Here is a 17,918-nt window from a genome sequence, read left to right as displayed (position 1 = left end):
GTATGAGCCCATTAATTAACCCCTTTATCATTTTTATTTCATTCTTCCATAATTACATATTTAATGAACACAAAATCTGTTTTTAAAATTCTTTCCTCTTTCTCCTTAAATTTTTTTTTGTATTAACCAGGAACCCAAAAGACCAAACTGTATGTTTGTTGTTTCAGTTTTGTTACTTTCTTTTTTCACTAAAACTATTCTGTGCTGTGGACAGTGACCTTCTGAATTGCCAAATGGGAATTATTTTCAGTCTTTTTGCTTCAGTTTGATACCGTGACCCCCTTTCCCGTTTCTTTTTTCCTGTAACTTTGTAGTCATCCTGACTTCGTTGTATATTCTAACTACTTGTTTAAGGTCAGCTTGTATTTGCTTTATGCATTTGTATTCTGGAGATTCTTTTCCTTGGATTGTTACCTGTTCCTTTGGCTTCAGTGAGAACCTCTTTTGAAAGATTCTATACTAGGGGCCAGCGCTGTGGCACAGCAGGTTAACACCCTGGCCTGAAGTACTGGCATCCCATATGGGCGCAGGTTCGAGACCTGGCTACTCCACTTCCGATCCAGCTCTCTGCTGTGGCCTGGGAAAGCAGTAGAAGATGGCCCAAGTCCTTGGGCCCTTGCACTTGCATGAGAGACCCTGAAGAAGCTCCTGGCTTCAGATTGGTGCAGCTCTGGCCAATGCTGCCATCTGGGGAGTGAACCATCAGATGGAATACCTCTCTCTCTTGCTCGCTCTCTGCTTCTCCTCCTCTAAGTAACTCTGATTTTCAAATAAATAAATAAATCTTTAAAAAAAGAAAGATTCTATACTTTAAGTGCCTGAACTTCAGTTTTGATTTGGATATGCCATCTGATTCTCATATCACCAAGTTCAACTTGCTCAAATTTGAATTTTCTCTTAAAAGATTCTGTGTTTTCTTTTATTGGTTGATCCCTCATTGCGCAGACTTGAATTCTGAGTCATCTTTGATTTCACTTTCATATCTACTTAGTTATCAAACTGTATTCTATTACTATCGTGTTTCTACCTCATCAGCTCTTTTTTTTTTTTTTAATTATGTATTTATTTGAAAGACACACAGAGCTAGTGAGTGAGTGAGCCATGTGGAGAAAGACTGAGAGACAAAGAGAAATCCCATCTGCTGATTTGCTCCACAAGTACCTGCAATGACCAAGCTTGTATCAGGCCAAAGCCAGGAACTCTGTCCAGGTTTTCCATGTGGGTGGCAGGGTCCCAAAGCTCTTGAACCATCATCTCCTGCTTCCTAGGATGTATTAACAGTGAGCTGGATCAAAGGTGGAGTAGCCAGGTCTTAAACTGTCACTTCAGTATGGAATGTGTGCAGCCCAGGTGTCAGCTTAGTCTCTTGTGCCACATTGCCTGTCTGTCTCTTTCCCTTTCCTTTCCTCTCCTAGCTCCCCTTCCCTCCCGTCCTCCCTCCCTTCCCCTCCCCTCTCCTCTCCACTAGAATATTTTAGGCTCTCACTACCACTAACATATAAGTGAATAATTATAGTTTAGTAATTGCTGTAGTTTGGTAATTGCTATGATGGAGAGAGGGAAGGGGTTGGAAGTTCTATTATGGTCTGATAAGTGGGGATGGTTGTATTGAAAGGAAGTGATTTTTAAACTTAACATTGAAGTGTAAATTGGGAGCATTCCTGGTAGACATGCTGAAAAGCTGAAAAAAGGGCTTTTTTAGATGTTCATGCTGCGCCTCCCACAACTCCCTCCCACAACTGTAGGATAGTGGGTTAAGCCTCTGGTTCAGTTCTGTCTGCATCACTTCCAATTCAGCTCCCTGCTAATGTGCTTAGGGAAGCAGTGGGAGGTTGCCCGAGTGCTTGGGCCTCTGCACCCATGTAGGAGACATGTATGAAGCTCCTGGCTCCTGGCTCAGCCTGCCTCAGACCTCACCATTGTGGCATTTGGGGAGTGAACCAGCACATGGAAGATTTCTCATTGTCTTTCATTCTCTTTCTGTCTCTGCCTTTCAAATAAAATTAATAAGTTGATAAATAAAAAAAGAGAAGTATAGTATATGTTGTCAATGTAAATGTGTGTTTTTCCTGTTGACATATGATATGGCCTTTCTTCAGATGTTGATTAAAATCAATGAATAAACATGGAAAGAGTGAAAAAAGTAACATCTTTATTTTAGCTTGAGTAAGTAGAGTGGTAAAATGTAAGGTAGTGAAAAGTGAGCATTACCTCCATTGAAGATTTAAAACCTGATTAAAATTTTCATTGAAAGCTGTCTTCAAGGTTCTTCACTACTTTGAATGTAAATCTGCAGTGGGCAGTTGGTTTTACTCTACTTGTATGTGGCTTTATCTTTTATTTCTACCTCTTTTCACACATGTATGATTGTCATTTAGTAGTGTTGTGTAATGATTTTATATTAATCACCACTAATCACCAATAACTGAAGTCCACAGCAAGTGAAGAGATAACTTACTATTTTTACTTCCTTAGAGAGACAAAATTTTGTGCTTTTTAAATAGGAAGCTTTAAAAACAGCAATTCTAAAATGGCATCAATGCAAAGGTTCTTTGTTGGCTGCTTGAATAGGAAAAAAAGTGGTAGAGAAGTTCAGGAACAACCAGATCCAGGAACTTAGAGATGTCTTCAGGAAACTGCCTGTTTCCTGGCTTTCTTTCTTTCTGTGTATTGGCCTCATTTTCTCCTTTTATAAGAATGCATCTTTCATGGCAGAGGTATATGGCCTTAGATGGCAAAGAATTTAGTTTCCGGAGGAGGACTTCCATCCCTGAACTGATTGCTGTGGGGAATTGTCATTGGTATTACTTTCAAAACCACAGCAATGGAAGCTCATTTCCCAAAAGGATGGAGATACTGTTAACCAGGGGGAAGGAATGTGAAGTAACAAAATTGATTAATCTAGGCCGGCGCCGTGGCTTAACAGGCTAATCCTCCGCCTTGCGGCGCCGGCACACCGGGTTCTAGTCCCGGTTGGGGCGCCGGATTCTATCCCGGTTGCCCCTCTTCCAGGCCAGCTCTCTGCTATGGCTCGGGAAGGCAGTGGAGGATGGCCCAAGTGCTTGGGCCCTGCACCCGCATGGGAGACCAGGAAAAGCACCTGGCTCCTGGCTTCGGATCAGCGAGATGCGCCGGCCGCAGCGGCCATTGGAGAGTGAACCAACGGCAAAAAGGAAGACCCTTCTCTCTGTCTGTCTCTCACTGTCCACTCTGCCTGTCCAAAAAAAAAAAAAAAAAAAAAAAAAAAAAAATTGATTAATCTAGAGGCATTACAGTCGTGGAGAAAAGAAAAGAAGGAGAGTGCGAGAGAGTTATAGACAGAGAGAGAGAAGTGCAGGGAAAGGGAAGGAAACTGTGTGGTAAACCTTGTGTTAATCATTTTATATTATATCTCCACAGGTCAGTGGAGGTAGCTACATTATCTTGAATTTTTGAAGACAGACCATTTTCTAGATTAATAATTAAAACTTTTTTTCTCTTGCCACTGCCCCCGTTTAGCATATTTCTTTATTTTTACATGACTTTTTTCATTTTAAGGTTTATGTGCAGTACAGTTAGTACTTTGTGATTTATGGTTTTGTGTTTTTGGCAGACATACAGAATCTGTTTCCATTTCCATAATCAAGACTCAGAGCTCCTGCTCCTGTTTTGTAATTAGCATATCCTTGTACCTCTAAGCCCCTGACAAACACTGGTATGTTCCCTAAGGCTATTGTTTTGGTTTTCCAGAATGTTATGTATAAACAGAATTATAGTTACATGAACTTTTGGATCACCCTCTATCACTTAGAAAATTCATTTACGATCATTTATGTTGTTGTGTGTTGCAGTTTTTTTTCATTGCTGAGTAGTAATCCACAGTATGGATGTACCAAGGTTTGTTTATCCACCTACTGAAAGCCATTGACTTGATTCTAGCTTTTGGCAGTTCTGAATAAAGCTGCTGTAAACACTGATGCATAGCTTTTTGTGTGATCATAAGTTTTCATATCACTTGGATAAATACTTAGAAGTAGAATTGCTGGATCATATGGTAAGCATATGTTTAATTTTGTAAGAAACTGCCAAAGTGTTTTTCCAAAGTGGCTGTACCATTTTGTATTCTCAACAGCAGTTACTCCACATCCTTGCTGTCACTTTGTATTGTCAATGATAAATTAAAAAAAAAAATTAGCTATTTTAATTTGTGTATCATGGTATATCATTGTAGTTTTAATTTACAGTTTCATAATGATTAATGTTTTAAAGTATTTTCACATACTTTAAAATACTTTTCTTTAACATTCTGAGAATGCTTTGCCACTTTCAAAAAAACCATTGTTGGGCATGGTGGTGTTGTGCCAGCAAGGTTAAGCCCCTGCCTGTGGCACTGGTGGTTGAGTGCTGGCTGCTCTGCTTTGCATCCAGCTACCTACTAATCCACCTGGGAAATCAGCAGAGGATGACCCAAGTGCTTGGGCCTCTACCACCCATGTTGGAGACCCAGATGGATGGAGCTCTAGGCTTCTGGTTCAGAATGGCCTACCCCCAGCCATTGTGGCTATTTGGGGAATGAACCAGCGGGTGGGTGGGTCTTGCTCCTTGTTTCTTGACCATAGTTTTTTTTAAACAGTAAATGGCCTTTACAAAACTCTAGGGGATACCATTCACATACAAAATTTTTCTCTCTAGTTGTACAATGCTAGAGTCCTGGCTACCGTATATATTTACTGTTATTGGTTATTGCTGATGAGATTCCATGGAAAATTTGCATGCTGTGCTATTAGGTGATGAATCTAAAAAGCATTTTTCATTGTTTCTTTGAAATGAAATTTGTCCAACAATTGATTCTGAAGAAATCTGAGGCATTATGTTTAATGGATCAGACTTGGGAGACAGGAAGGCCTATTTCAGATACTCTGCTGTTTACTGCTTGAGTGACCTTGAGCATCTTATTTAGCTTCTTTGAGCAATTCGTTTATCAGCAAAATAGGGTTGATCATATCTCCTTTTTGTGATGTGGTTAGAATTATAAATAATGCATGTAAAATACCTGATTGAGAGTAGACCTCTTTAAGTTGCAACTGTCTTTAATTCTATTTCTTTTATTGCTGATTACTCAACGTGTTAAACAAAGACTGGGTTCCAGCAAAGCACAGGAAGAAGAATTTAAAAAAAATGTAGGCCAGCACTGCGGCTCAATAGGCTAATCCTCTGCCTTGCGGCGCCGGCACACCGGGTTCTAGTCCCGGTCGGGGCACCGGATTCTGTCCCGGTTGCCCCTCTTCCAGGCAAGCTCTCTGCTGTGGCCTGGGAGGGCAGTGGAGGATGGCCCAAGTGCTTGGGCCCTGCACCCCATGGGAGACCAGGAGAAGCACCTGGCTCCTGGCTCCTGAGCATTTGTGCTAATCTTCTACTTCTTTCCCAGGCCATAGCAGAGAGCTGGATCGGAAGTGGAGCAACAGGGTCTCCAACTGGCGTCCATATGGGATGCCAGCACTGCAGGCGGCAGCTTTACCCACTAAGCCACAGCACTGGCCCCAGTTTGGCCTTAATTTGATCTTCTACTGCCACTATGGCCATTTCTATTATCAGTTCTGTGTTAAAGAAAGATTCTGAAATATATCAACTAACGCTTAATGTCTTAAATATGCTGTTTATTTTTTTAAAGATTTATTTTATTTATTTGAAAGGCAGAGTGACACTGAGAGGGACACACACACACACATGGAGTCTTTCATTTGCTGGTTCATTCCTCAAATGGCCACAATGAAGCCAGGATCCTGGAACTCAGTCTAGGTCTCCCACGTGGGTGGCAGAAGCCCAAGTTCTTAGGACATCTCCCACTACTTTGCTAAGTGTATTAACATGAAGCTTGATCAGAAGCAGAGTAACTGGGACTCAAATTGGGGCTCCTATATAGGTTGTTGGTGTTGCAAGCAGCCTTTAACATGCTGTGCCACCCACACAACTGGCTCCTGTAATTTATTTGCTTGAGGCTAGAGGCTACGTGAATGAATATTGTCGTATATCATTAGCTCTGCCCAGTAAAGTGAGAATATTTGAGGTCCCAACCAGTTTTATAAGATTTTTGAAAACTTTGATTCTTCATGATAATTTGTTTGTTATTACCTATAATGATTACAGTAAAATCCTTGAAGTAGCAAGGAAGGTAGAATGAGATTAGATATGCCGTATGGATGCAAGGAGAGACATACAAAGTAATGGAGTAGGAGTAAAGAAGAGGAGTTTTGATTGAATTTCTGGTCTTGGAAGTAACTTTTGTAGAAGAGTTTGTGTAGTGATAGTGATTTTGTTTCTTTGGTTTCAAATTATCTCTGTTTTGTGTTTCCTGTTTAATTAACATGTCCCTGTTATCCATTTATATGTAAGAAGGTTTCACAGCTTGAGCCAAATTTGTTTTGGATCATACTTTTACTTCTCATGTGGACTTTGTAATAATTTGGAGAAAGACAATAAGAAATAGCCTAAGTAGTAGGATTAAAGGTCCTTCTCCTCTTTGTCCATTTCCTCTCTTCTCTCAAGTAATGCACCAAGACTATTTAATTCTATTCATTTTGTAGTTTGAGATTAGAAAAGGAAAGTTCTATGAAATGCATGAAGTCTGTATTCTTCAAATAAAAGATTTCTTTGAAAAAAAAAAAGTTCACTTTCACATCTCTTATAGCTTTCTTGCTTTTGACTACCTATGGCAGAGATTGCTAGTTTTCTCCAAGTATCTGTTTTTTGTTACTGCTCTCGGTTTAGTAGACATAATTAGCACTTGCTGAAAGACCCAGTTTCTGGGATACTCTTGCAGCTGGGTTTATTGACCTTGGGGCTAAGTTCTGATCAGTGGTAAATAGGTGGAATTGTGTGGTACTTCCCATTGTGGCAAGCAGGTAAAGCTGCTGCCTGCAATGCTGGCATCCCGTATGGGTGCCAGTTTGAGTCTCAGCTGCTCCACTTCTAATCTAGCTTCTTGCTGATGTGCCTGGGAAAGCAGCAGAAGATGGCCCAAGTACTTGGACCCCTGCAACCCTGTAGGAGGCCGTGATGAAGCTCCTTCCTACCCTTCAGCTCCGGCTAGCCCTAGCTGTTGTGGCCATTTGGGGAGTGAACTCATGGGTGTAAGGTGTAAGATCTCTCCTTCTCTGTCTCTGCTTCTCTCTCTGTAACTCTGCCTTTCAAATAAATTAAATCTTAAAAATAAAAAGAGTAAAAATTAAAAATAAATACTAAGAAAATAAATTTTAAAAAGTTAGAATAGTGTAAACTTCTTGAGATCATGTCATTTGTGGTTAAGTTTAGTATAGTACCTAGCATAAAATAAGCCCTCAATAATTGTTTGTTGGGTGACAGTGTTACATTAAGGTTAATTTATAGAAAGTGCTTTTGGAAAGATGAGAAGAAAGAACTTGAAAGAGAAATTACTCAGTTTTCTCATTTTTTATTAAAAAGTTAAATTTCAATTGAATAAAAATTGAATCTATTTGAGTACATTTTATAGCCATTGAATTGAAAATATTTGCATAAACTTTCTCTTATTGCTTATGAGTTCGATTTGAAATCCTTAGGTTGTAAATTATTCTAGAAAGATGTCAAGCTTAGTTTAATTTATAAAAGCATTTCATTCCATTAACAGGCTGAATGCTAAAGTGTTAAACATAGTCCTTTGACAAGTAGAACTTAATGTAGTATATTTTTAAAAAACTGAATATATGAACATCGCTAGTCCGTAGAAAATGCAAATTAAAATCATGAGGTACCATTACATACAAATTAGGATAGTTAAACAAAACAGACCAACCTTGATAATACCAAGCTGGCAAGGGTGTAGAGCAACTGGAACTTCCATACATTACTGATGGGAATGCAAACTTTTAAAGTTTCTTGAAATAATGGTTTTACAGTTTCTTAAAAATTACTTTGTAAGCCACCAGTCCAATTCCTATATCTTTAACCAAGAAAATGAAGCTTATGTTTTCACAGAAACTGGTATAGCTTTGTTCATACTTGTCAGAAACTGGAAAGAACCCAAATGTCAATGTGTGAATGGATAAACTGTGGTATTGCAATGAAGTACTTCTCAGTAACAAAAAGGAAGGAACAGCTGATACATGTATCAACTTGCATGAATCTCAGAGGCATTGTGCTTTGTGAAAGAAGTGTCTCGTGATTCCATTTATATGATGTCATGAGAAGTATAAAACTATAGTGATATAGGTCAGATTGCTCCTTACCTGGTGCAATTGTTGCAGTGTTTTTCTTTTTTTTAAGATTTATGTTATTTATTTGAAAGGTAGAGTTACAGAGAGGCAGAAACAGACAGGTAGAGAGATCTTTCATCCATTGGTTTACTCCTCAAATGGCAGCAATGGCCAGGGCTGAGCCAGCTAAAGCCAGGAGCTTTTTCTGGGCCTCCCATGTGGGTACAGGGGCCCAAGTACTTGGGCCATCCTCTGCTACTTTCCCAGGTACAGACAGAAGTGGGGCAGCTGGGTCTCAAACTGGCACCCAAATAGAATGCTGGCATTGCAGGCGGCGGCTTTATCCGCTACGCTGTTGCACCGGTCCTGTTAGAATATTTTTAACCCCTTCGGAAGTTCATGTTGAAGCTTGATCTATAATTTGGCAGTGTTGGGAGGTAGTGCCTAATGGGAGGTGTTTAGATTACAAAGTCTCTGCCCTCATGAATAAATGAATGCCTTTATCAAAAGGGCTTGTGGAAGTGGGTTTGCTCTGTTCTACCCTGTGAAGACAAAGTGTTTGTCCCCTTTTACCTTTCCGCCTTCTACCATGTGAAAAAATGTTCAGCAGAAAGACCCTCAATAGACATTGAATGCTGGTGCCTTGATATTGGACTTCCCGGCCTTCAACATTGTGAGAAATAATTTCTGTTCTTTATAAATTACCCAGGCCAGTGTATTCTTTTTATAACAGCACAAAAACAGATTAAGACACCAGGGTTATCAATAGGGAGAGTATGTGACTGGAGACATTGCATGAGCATTATTCTGTATTCTGAGTATGGTGGCAGTTATGCAAATTTATACATGCATTGAAATTGATAGAAATGTATACTCCCACCCCATCTTAAAATAGTCCATTTTACTGTATGTTATATAAAACATAAAATGGAAATCATACAAACTGAATATGTCTTTTTTTTTAGATTTTCTTTCTTTCTTTCTTTCTTTTTTTATTTGACAGATAGAGTTAGACAGTGAGAGGGAGAGACAAAGAGAAAGGTCTTCCTTCCATTGGTTTACCCCCCCAGATGGCCGCTATGGCCAGTGCTGCTTGGATCTGAAGCCAGGAGCCAGGCGCTCAGGCACTTGGGCCATCCTCCACTGCCTCCCTGGACCACAGTAGAGAGCTGGACTGGAAGAGGAGCAGCCGGGACTAGAACCCGGCACCCATATGAGATGCCAGCGCTGCAGGCGGAGGATTAACCAAGTGAGCCATGGCGCCGGCTCCTGAATATGTCTTAAGACATATTCAGAATTGGCTAAATAAACTTATACTCCTATTAAGAACTCTGATATTTTCTCTGTTAAATTTGTTTTTAACTTTCAAGAATTTATTTTAAAAGTGACTGATTCACAGAAAATCTCTTATATTAAAGAATTAGCATCATAATCATTTTATGCAAAAAAAATTAAGTGGTCACCTTAAACTTCACATCTTTGAAAAAGTTTATTTTTTCATCTATTTGAAAGGCATAGTGAATTACACACAGAATGTGAGAGACAGAGATTTTATCTGCTGGTTCACTATCCAAGTGCCCATAATGGTCAGGACTGGGCTGGGCTGAAGCCAGGAGCCCAGAACTCCATTTGGGTCTCCTACATGGGTGGCAAGGGTCCAAACACTTGAGCCATCATCTGTTGTCCCCTAGGACAAATTAACAGGAAGATGGATCAGAGTCAGAGCAGCTGGGACTCAAACCAGTACTCTGATACAGGATTTGGGCATCCCAAATAACAGTTCAAGCCACTGCAACACAACACCTGTCCCAAACGCCATATTTAAAAAAAAAGATTTTTTTTATTTATTTGAAAGAGTTTTGTATATATAGAGAAGGAAGAGACAGAGAGAGAGAGAGAGAGAGAGAGAGAGAGAGAGAGATCGTCCGTGTGCTGGTTCACTCCCCATATGGCTGCAATGCCCAGGGCCGTGTCAAGCTGAAGTCGGGAGCCTGGAGCTTCTTCCAAGTCTCCCACATGGGCCCAAGCAATTGGGCCATATTCCACTACTTTCTCAAGTGCATTAGCAGGGAATTGGATCAGAAGTGGAGCAGCTGGGACTTGAACTGGTACCCAAATGGGATGCTGGTGTTCCAAGTGGCAGCTTAACCCTCTGCACCACAATGCTGGCTCCAAACTTCATATTTTTGAATAAGCAATAATCATTTTTATTGAAAATGTTCAGTGGTTATTTTGTTAAACACTTTAGCTATACTATGCTCATAATATGGCACATTGTTTTCTGTATTTTACTGATGAGGAAACAAGCATATAGAGGACTTGCCTGGCTCACACAAGGAGCTGGAATTTAACCTATGTATGTCAGACTCCAACATTCTTATTCTTTCTTTTTCTGATTTATTTATTTGAAAGTCAGAGTTACAGAGAGAGAGGGATAGACAGATCTTCCACCCACTGGTTCACTTCCCAAATGGCTACAATGGCCAGAGATGGACCAGGCTAAAGCCCGGAACAGGAGCTTCTTCTGGATCTCTGATTTGGGTCCAGGGGCCTAACCACTTGGGCCATCTTCTGCTGCTTTCCCAGGCTCATTAACAGAGAGCTGGATCAGAAGTGGAGCAGCTGGAACTTGAACTGGTGCCCATATGGGATGCTGGCGCTGCAGACAGTGGCTTAACCTGCTACACCACAGTGCTGGGCCCCCTCATTCTTTTTTTTTAAGCTTTATTTGTTATCAAATAACATGAATATAAAATAAACACGAAACAAATGTATTTAACATTTATTTAACAATTGTAACCACTAGAAAGGTTAAGAATTTCTGCAGCTACCCCAGAAACTCTCCGTGTACCATATCTCAATTAAAAATGCATTCCTCTCCAATAGTAACCATTATTTTAATTTCAAAAAGTTTATTTTTCATCTTCTTGAATGGCAGAGTGAGGAAGAGAAGAAGGGAAGGAGAGGAGGAAGGAGGGAGGGAGGGGAGAAAGGGAGGGAGAGGGGAAGAGAGAGGGAGAGAGAGAGATAGATTTTGATTCAGAAAGCTAGATTGGAAGTTGAGTAGCCAGGACTCTGAACTGGCATTCCCGTGCTGGAATGTGAGCATTCCAAGTAATGGCTTTAACCTGCTGCACCATAGTTGACCCCCATTATTTTTGTTCTTATGATAATCTAGTTTATTATCTAAGTGCTTATCCTTAGACAATGTAATTTAATCTTACCTAATTTTTAAAAATTTGATGTCTTTGAACCTTATGATTTACAGATCGCTGCTCTCATTTCCTTGCAGTTTAGCCATGAAACTCTGGGCCGTTTGACATGATAGAGTTTCTTATAGATTGAATTCTGCTGATTGCATACTAATGGTGTTACTTGGCATTTTCCTCTGTTCTCTGAATGCCGTGGATCCAGAAGCTGCATGAGAATCAGATGTGAGTCCTTTGGCAAGATCATAAGGAGGTGTTGTTTTTAGCAAGAGGCACTTAATTTTCTGGATGACTCTTCTGGTGATATTAGCAACCACTGATACTTGATGCTTACATTCATTAATTCATTAGAGGTTGCAAAATGGTGATATTCTAAATGATTTCTTTTTTATATGTTACTTAGTATGCTTCCTTAGAAAGCTCTCTCATCTCCCATCTACTATTTGGTTATTAAATAGTACAGTTCACAAGGAAGTGCTTGATTATTTTTATTTACCAGTTTTCAGTTTGTTCTCTCTAAACCTCTAAAGGTTTCTTTTTTTTTTTTTTTTAATTTAAGGATCATTATGAACTTACGGATTTAAATTTAGGCATGTTTGGCTTTTAATCTCTCGTAGTTAATATGCTTAATGAAGTTCAAATTGTCCATTTTTGACCAGTGGGACCCACTTAAGAGAGTTCTTAGTTCTATTAAGTTGACCTTACTAGTCTTTGATACAGCTTCCTTGTTATTGGTATTAGAAGTTATTCCAGGGGCTTGAGCGCTTGAGCCATTTTATCTGCTGTCTCCCAGGATGCATTAATAGGAAGCTAGATTGGAAGTGGAGGAGCTGGGACTTGAATCAGCACTCTAATTTGGAATATAGGCATCCCAAGTGGTGGCTTAATCCACTACTCTGAAATACCTGCCCCTAGAATTATTTTTATTCCGAGCAGTACTAATTAGTAATACTTGTGTCCTGAATGCCAGTATAAGCAGAGTTGACAGTTTTATTTACTTCTTTGAACTATTCAGTGTGTTCTATAGCATCTAAACCCATTGAACATTCAACATTAATGATGTAGCAGGAATAGAGAAATTCACAATGAGAAAAAATTTAATAGTTCTAGGATTTCTTCCTGTTAATATTGGAAAAAGACAATTATTGAGGGAAAATAATGTTTTAAGATAATTAGCAGTATTTAGTGGCAGTTTAACAATTTTTTTCTTTTACTGGTACTGAATTGAATAGAAGCTATATTGCTAACAGTGACAGTGAATTTTTTAATTTCATTTTTCTTATTTTATAGATTCTCAGGGAAGTTTTCTGAAAAAGTTTGTTGTGCTCGCTTCAGCAGCACATGTACTAAAATTGGAACGATACAGAGAAGATTAGCATGGCCCCTGCGCAAGGATGACATGCAAATTCGTGCAGTGTTCCATATATTTTTTTTAAAATCAGTTTGTTGCTCTAAGAGCAGTGGTTCTCAAACATCTGTCCATGCAAGTGTTAGCTTTTTTTTTTTTTTGGATTTATTTATTTATTTATTTGAAAGAGCTGCAGAAAGGGAGAGAGGAAGAGAGAGAGGGAGAGGAAGAGGGAGGGAGGGAAGGAAGGGGAGAGAGAGAGAGAGAGAGAATGAACCTTTCATCTGCTGGTTCACTCCCCCCAATGGTGACAACTGCCAGGGGTAGGCCAGGCTGAAGCCATGAGCCCAGAACTCCGTTTGGGTCTCCCATATGTGTGGTATGGGTGCAAGCATTCAGGCTGTCATCTGCTACCTCCCAGAATGCATTGGTAGGAAATTGGATCAGAAGTGGAGGTGCTAGGATTCTAACCAGTGCTCCAGTAAGGGATGTGGGCACCCCAAGTAGCAGTTTAGTCCAGTGTACCACAACTCCCACCTCAGATCATTTGAAAGTTTAGAAAAAACAGAGTCAAGGATTTTAGGAAGAGATTTTTTTTTTTTTTTTTAAATCAGTGGCAGCTGGTACAAAGGCTTTAATATAGAGATTTTTTAATCTTTAAATTGTACTCCCAAGGCTCTCAAATGTTGAACAATTAGGTTTTGAATTTAAAATATTTAAAATTTTGGATTCAGGTATAATTTTTAAAGGGGTACAATACAGCATTTCAACACTTAGGCATAGCTTAAACTGACTATTTGAAGCAATGAGCCTTTTCATTTCCTTATCTTCTTTGTTTTTGGAGCCTACTAGTCCCTCTGTTGCATTTCTTTTTTTTTTGACAGCCAGAGTTAGACAGTGGGGGGGGGGGAGTTCTTCCTTTTCTGTTGGTTCACCCCCCCAAATGGCTGCTATGGCTGGCACGCTGCAGCCAGTGCGCTGCGCCGATCCGAAGCCAGGAGCCAGGTGCTTCCTCCTGGTCTCCCATGCAGGTGTAGGACCCAAGCACTTGGGCCATCCTCCACTGCACTACCGGGCCACAGCAGAGAGCTGGACTGGAAGAGGAGCAACCGGGACAGAATCTGGTGCCCCAACTGAGACTAGAACCTGGGGTGCCGGTGCCGCAGGCAGAGGATTAGCCAAGTGAGCCATGGCGCCATCCTGTTGCATTTCTTTATACAGAAAATTACATATCATTGTGAGCCATAGTCACTCTGCTGTGCTACAAAACACCACAGCCCAGGATGCTCACCTTACTGTGTTTTGGTACCCATTATCCAACATCTTCCCCACTGCCCACCTCTTCCTTTCCTTGCCTCAAGTAGTGACTGTTTTAAATTCAGATTGAAATGTGTGTGTGTACACATATAAAATTGTTTTCTTTTTTAACTTTGACATGAGAGGGAACATATCTTATTTGTCCTTCTGGGTCTGGCTTCTTTCACTTAATGTAATGATATTCAGCTCATCTACTTTGCTACAGATATCAGGATTTCACATTTTAGTGGCTGAATAATAACCCTTGTATATGTATATATAATATCCCTTGTGTGTATATATAGAGATATATACATACATATATATACACGTACATTGTGTGTGTGTATATATATATATACACACATTGTGTGTGTGTGTATACACACACACAGACACACACATACGTACCCTTTCTTTATCCATTCATCTATCGATGGACATCTAGGTTGATTCCATATCTTGGCTGCTGTGAAGAGTACGGCGTGAAATGGAAGCACAGATATCTTTTTCCTATGCTGATTCCATTTCTCTAGGCTATATTACCAAGAAGTGGGATGCTGGGTCATACAGATTTATTTTTAGTTTTGTGAGGAACTTCCATACGGTTCTCCATAATGGTGTACTCATTTGCACTCACCTCAGCAGTCTGTAAGTGTTTTCCTTTCTCTATATGTTCACCAGCATGTTTTATTTTGCCTTTTTATAATGGCCATTGTAATTAGATTGGGATGATACTTTATTGTGTTTTTGATTCACATTTTCCTGATGACCAGTGATACTGAACATTATTTTCACATATTTGTTGATCATTTGTACTTCTTCTGAAAAATATGTACTCAGATAATTTTTCCATTTTTTAACTGGATTGACTGTTGCTTTGTTGTTAGGTTTTTTTTATTTTTTTATTTATTTAATTTTTGGACAGGTAGAGTTAGACAGAGAGAAAGGTCTTCCTTCCATTGGTTCGCCCCCCAAATGGCTGCTATGGCTGGCGCACTGCGCCAATCTGAAGCCAGGAGCCAGGTGCTTCTCCTGGTCTCCCATGCGGGTGCAGAAGCCCAAGCACTTGGACCATCCTCCACTGCACTCCGGGGCCACAGCAGAGAGCTGGACTGAAGAGGAGCCACTGGGACTAGAACCCGGCGCCCTTATGGGATGCCGGCGCCACATGGGGAGGATGGCACCGGCCTTGATTTCTTTAACTATTCTGGATATTAATCCTTTGTCAGATGAATAGTTTGCCAATATTTTCTCCTATTCTGTTGGTTGTCACCTTACTCTGTGGATTGTTTGCTGGACAGAAGCTCCTTAGTTTAGTAAAATCCCAGTTGGCTGATTTTACTTTAGTTGCTTGTGATTTTAGGGTCTTACCCAATTCAGTAAAATTGGAGATGAAAAAGGAGATAGTACAGCTGATACAACAGAAATAGAAAGATTATTAGGACTATTATAACACCTGTATTCCAACATGTTGGAAAAACTAAAGAAATGGATAGATTTCTGGATTGGTAGATATAACTTGCCAAAAATAGACCATGAGGACTTTTGAAAGCTAACCAATAACAAGTAATGAACTTAAATCAGTAATCAAAAGTCTCCCAGCCAAGAAAATCATGACCAGATGGCTTCACTGCTACTTCTACAAACCTTTTTTTTTAAAGATTTTTTTTTTTTTTTTACATTTATGGAAGATGGAGCATGGAGCATGAGAGAGAGAGAGAGAGAGAGACACTATGAATATCTTCCATTTGCTAGTCTTCTTCTTTTTTTTTTTAAACATCCTAATTTTATTACTGCTTTTTTTTTTTTTTTTTTGACAAGCAGAGTGGATAGTGAGAGAGACAGAGAGAAAGGTCTTCCTTTTTGCCGTTGGATCACCCTCCAATGGCCGCTGCAGCCAGCGCATCACGCCGATCCGAAGCTTGGAGCCAGGTGCTTCTCCTGGTCTCCCATGCGGGTGCAGGGCCCAAGAACTTGGGCCATCCTCCACTGCCTTCCCGAGCCATAGCAGAGAGCTGGCCTGGAAGAGGGGCAACCGGGATAGAATTCGGCACCCCAACCGGGACTAGAACCCGGTGTGCCGGCGCCGCAAGGCGGAGGATTAGCCTGTTGAGCCATGGCGCTGGCCTTTTTTTTTTTTTTTTTTTTTTTTTTTGACAGGCAGAGTGGACAGTGAGAGAGAGAGACAGAGAGAAAGGTCTTCCTTTGCCGTTGGTTTACCCTCCAATGGCTGCTGCGGCCGGCGCACTGCGCTGATCCGATGGCAGGAGCCAGGTGCTTCTCCTGGTCTCCCATGGGGTGCAGGGCCCAAGCACTTGGGCCATCCTCCACTGCACTCCCTGGCCACAGCAGAGAGCTGGCCTGGAAGAGGGGCAACCGGGACAGAATCCGGAGCCCCCACCGGGACTAGAACCTGGTGTGCCGGCGCCGCAAGGCGGAGGATTAGCCTATTGAGCCGTGGCGCTGGCCCATTTGCTAGTCTTCTATCTGCTGGTTCCCAAATGACCCCAACAGCCAGGTATAGGCCAGACTGAAGCTATGAGCCAGGAACTCCATCCTGGTCTCTCATGTCGGGACAGGGGCGGAGCACATGGGCCATCTTCTGCTACCTTCCTGGGTACATTCACGGGAAGCTGGATCAGAAGTGGAGTAGCCAGGATTTGAACTGGCATTCCCATGTAGGATGCTGGCATCACAAACAGTGGTTTAACTTGCTGTGCCACAAGCTGGCCCATCCTACCAAACTTGGAGGAAGAATTAACACTAATTCTTCTGAAACTATTCTAAAAAATGGAAGGAAAGGAACCCTTACAAAATCATTCTGTGAAGCCAGCATTACCATGATTCTAAAACCAGATAAAGACACAATGAAATTAGAAAACTATAGGCCAAAATTGCTGATAAACATAGATACCGAAACTCTCAAGGTAATACTAACAAATCAAATCCAACAATACTTCAAAAATATTTACCCTGACAAAGTGGGATTTATCCCAAGGATGCAAGTATGGTTCAACCCTTGGAAATCAATAATTGTAATACATCATGTTAATAGAATGGAAAAAATCATGATCATCTCAATAGGTGCAGAAAAGCATTTGATGGAATTCAACACCCGTTCATGAACAACTTAGATGTAAAAGGAACATACCTCAACATTTTGGCCATAAAAGACAAACCCACAGCCAACTTCATGTTGAATGGTGAAAAGCTGAAAGCATTTCCCCTGTGATCTGGAACTAGACAGGATGTCCAGTCTTATCACTTTTATTCAATATAGTGCTGGAAGTTTTAGCAAGAATAATTAGGCAAGAGAGAAACTAAAAGGCATATGGATGGGAAAGGAAGAATTTAAATTATCCCTGTTTTCAGATGATACAGCTCAATATAAACTGAAAGACTCCACCAAGAGTCTGTTAGAACTGATAAATGAGTTAGTAAAGTTACAGGATACAAAATTAACATGCAGAAATCAATAACAAATTTACCAAGAAAGAAATTGTAAGAGCAATCCCTTTCACATTATTTATAAAAATATAAAATACTTTTGAATAAATTAACCAAGAATGCAAAATTACAATGAAAATGACAAAATATGTAATTATAAAAAATGAAAATTACAAAAGACTTGTGAAAGAAATTGAACAAGACACACAAAAAATGGAAAGACCTCCTATATTCATGAATTGGAAGAATTAGTTTTCTGAAAATGTCCCCTGTTACCCAAAGCAATTTACAGATGGAACACAATCCCTACAATCCCCATCAAAATACCAATGACATTCTTCATAGAAAAAGCAGTGTTAAAATTCACATGGAGGACCCAGCATTGTGGTGCAGCAGGTTAAGCTGCCACTTGGAATGCTGGCATCC

At 40.3% G+C, this 17,918-nt stretch overlaps 1 protein-coding gene and 1 non-coding gene across 7 annotated transcripts in view; both read left to right on the top strand.

The window, feature by feature from the left end:
* Positions 1-17,918, top strand: part of FUT8 (fucosyltransferase 8) — a 301,772-nt gene that overhangs the window by 17,703 nt on the left and 266,151 nt on the right. The gene's annotated exons all lie outside the window — the stretch shown is intronic.
* Positions 12,721-12,827, top strand: LOC133751745 (U6 spliceosomal RNA). The gene has a single exon (XR_009864844.1). It is a non-coding gene; the product is annotated as a U6 spliceosomal RNA (small nuclear RNA).

The sequence above is a fragment of the Lepus europaeus genome, chromosome 22 (assembly GCF_033115175.1).
Source record: "Lepus europaeus isolate LE1 chromosome 22, mLepTim1.pri, whole genome shotgun sequence".
Taxonomy (NCBI): domain Eukaryota; kingdom Metazoa; phylum Chordata; class Mammalia; order Lagomorpha; family Leporidae; genus Lepus; species Lepus europaeus.
This window is presented reverse-complemented; position numbering and strand designations above follow the sequence as displayed.